Source organism: Nanorana parkeri, unplaced genomic scaffold, assembly GCF_000935625.1.
Source record: "Nanorana parkeri isolate BGI_ZX_2015 unplaced genomic scaffold, ASM93562v1 scaffold3358, whole genome shotgun sequence".
Classification (NCBI taxonomy): domain Eukaryota; kingdom Metazoa; phylum Chordata; class Amphibia; order Anura; family Dicroglossidae; genus Nanorana; species Nanorana parkeri.
The window spans coordinates 39,430-42,513 of record NW_017309626.1 but is presented as its reverse complement, the minus strand read 5'-3'; positions in this window follow the sequence as shown (position 1 = coordinate 42,513).

The following is a 3,084-nucleotide window of genomic DNA, read 5'->3' as shown; positions in this document are numbered from 1 at the left end:
AGGGTCTGCATCCGACAGAGATGCAGACTGTGTAGCTGTTCACGCAAGTCAGGTACGCGGTCCCCGACCGTGTACCTGACTTGTGGGCTGGCTGCCGGCCACAAAGTACCGGCTCTCGGGCCGGTACATTCGCCGCTCGGCCGGAATCTGCCGCCCGAGGCAAACGCCTTGTTTGCCTCGCGGCAGATACACCCCTGGTCTGACCCTCCCATCATTGGAACATAGTACAGTCAGACAGGAGATCACTCCACCGGACAGTGTTCCCATAGAGCTGCTGTTGGGTGCTAGAATGAGTGTTCCAGCACTTGCCTGTGGGATATGTCCTGGGTCCATTGGATGCCATTAACACTCCCAGGGGTGTTTGAGTGGGCCCTACAGCATGAAAATGAACTGTACACACTTTTTTTTTTAACAATGTGTACTGTCCAATGGATATAAGGTCTGCTGCGGATTTTAAGGGGGACCCCCATGGCCTTTTTTGCATTGGTACATGTCCCAGTAAATGTCTGATGTTCAGCTGAGACAAGAAACCAAAATCACAACTGAATGCAGTTATTAAAGCTTAAAGTGACATTAAACTCAGATTTTCTTTAACATAAAACAGTGTAATGTGCACCTTACTGTAATCCATGGTAGTTTCCCTTCTCTTTGCTGCTCTTTTAAATCCTCATCTCTTCTCATGCTGGGGGAGAACCTCCCTTTGCAGCTGAGTTCCTCTTCCTGTAGTGCTGCCTCAGGTTGTAAACCTGCACTCAGACACCATGTATCCATTCCAGAGACAAGGCAGTCTGCTGCAAAACAGAAGAAGTTCTCCCCCAGCATGAGAAGAGATGAGGATTTAAAAGAGCAGCAAAGAGAAGGGAAACTACCATGGATTACAGTAAGGTGCACATTACACTGTTTTATGTTAAAGAAAATCTGAGTTTAATGTCACTTTAACATTAGCCAGTTGATCACTTTCAGCTCGTCTTCCCCATCCACAGAAGACTTCAAAGCCATTAACTTTTACCAGGGAGTGACAAATACGGTTCTCTTCTCTACAAGTCTAAAACACAGCCAAATTAGGTAAATTTACCCCAATTTTGCTATAATACATGCGGAGGACCAGTGTTCCTGTTCAGCCAGTCTTAAGACCAACACAGCCTAGTGAATGAACACACTTTATTTCAGAGAAGGAACACTGCTCACCCACCCTACCTTGCTCTGTCCTGTAAATAGCAGCTCCCAGTGACATAACATTTATTTTGCAGACATTGCTTAAATAGGCCGAGCTTCACCCTGAACAGGACTGCGCACCAGAATAAGATATAGCCCTAGTAAGGTTCTCCTGCACATGTGCCTTCATCACAACCCTGTCAGTTGACCATGATTTCCTTTTCATCCCTTTTTTTGGGCCCAAAGAGAACAGACCAGGGCTGTGGAAGTAGAAGGAACCTCATGTCTACAGTAACCACCACCTACAAATGTGGTACCCTGCAGCAAAAGGGAGATTCTTCCATTCAGTAGTCAATCACAGGCAACCATGTACGTAGAAGGAATAAGCCATGAGTGACTTAAGTGACCTGACTACAGACCTTAGTCATGTACAATATACCCCCACAATAAGATTTGTGTATATTAACACTTCACTAGTTGGCCTATCTCAGGATCCATGCATTGGAGACTAGTCCAGGCCCCCCCACCCAGAATGCTTTGTCCAACACACAGCCAGGTGGCATGTTGTACATGTGCCTAGTGGAGATGTTCCTCACTCCTGTAAAACCCTTTAATATGGCGATTGACCATCACAACTGGACAGTGACAACCTTTCCCATTTACTGGGCACAGGGACATTAGTGAGTGTTCCAACTACATTATAGATGGAGACCATCAAGATTTTAGTTCGCCCAACAGCTTTGTTTTGGCTGGAGAGCAGATTTAATCATCTAGTCTCCATTACATCATTGACTGGGCTGTAACTATATAAGAGGAAGGTAGCCTATAGCCACCATGTTTGACCCCCACCCCCCAAAATATGTTGATGGACAGATGCATTTTTCTGCATATTTAGCTACTCTTCCGTTAAGCCACAAAAAATGATATTTTTCAGCCATTTCATTAATAAAAGTGAGAAACAAAATGTAGAAAATGTTATTTTAGAGTCTTATTTAAGCATTTGTATTTTTCATGTTAGAAGTTTGTCTCCTGCGATGTAGCCACAGGCCTACAACAGTGACAGCCACCAAGCCAATAACTCCAGCAGTTGCTAGTGCTCTATCCCACCCCCCCCCGGCACCTATTCAGAGCCCCCTCTCCTGCTCACCTTGTTGCAGGGAGGAGGCGGCTTGTCTGTCCCGGTCTGTCGGCGATTGATTGAGGAGGTCTGCTGCAGACCTCATCAATAGATCCTGCACAATCCTTTCGGCCAGCGTTCACTGAAAGAGCGCTGGCCAAAAGGATCCGGGTGCCGGCGCAGACTCAGCTACAGGGTCTGCATCCGACAGAGATGCAGACTGTGTAGCTGTTCACGCAAGTCAGGTACGCGGTCCCCGACCGTGTACCTGACTTGTGGGCTGGCTGCCGGCCACAAAGTACCGGCTCTCGGGCCGGTACATTCGCCGCTCGGCCGGAATCTGCCGCCCGAGGCAAACGCCTTGTTTGCCTCGCGGCAGATACACCCCTGGTCTGACCCTCCCATCATTGGAACATAGTACAGTCAGACAGGAGATCACTCCACCGGACAGTGTTCCCATAGAGCTGCTGTTGGGTGCTAGAATGAGTGTTCCAGCACTTGCCTGTGGGATATGTCCTGGGTCCATTGGATGCCATTAACACTCCCAGGGGTGTTTGAGTGGGCCCTACAGCATGAAAATGAACTGTACACACTTTTTTTTTTAACAATGTGTACTGTCCAATGGATATAAGGTCTGCTGCGGATTTTAAGGGGGACCCCCATGGCCTTTTTTTGCATTGGTACATGTCCCAGTAAATGTCTGATGTTCAGCTGAGACAAGAAACCAAAATCACAACTGAATGCAGTTATTAAAGCTTAAAGTGACATTAAACTCAGATTTTCTTTAACATAAAACAGTGTAATGTGCACCT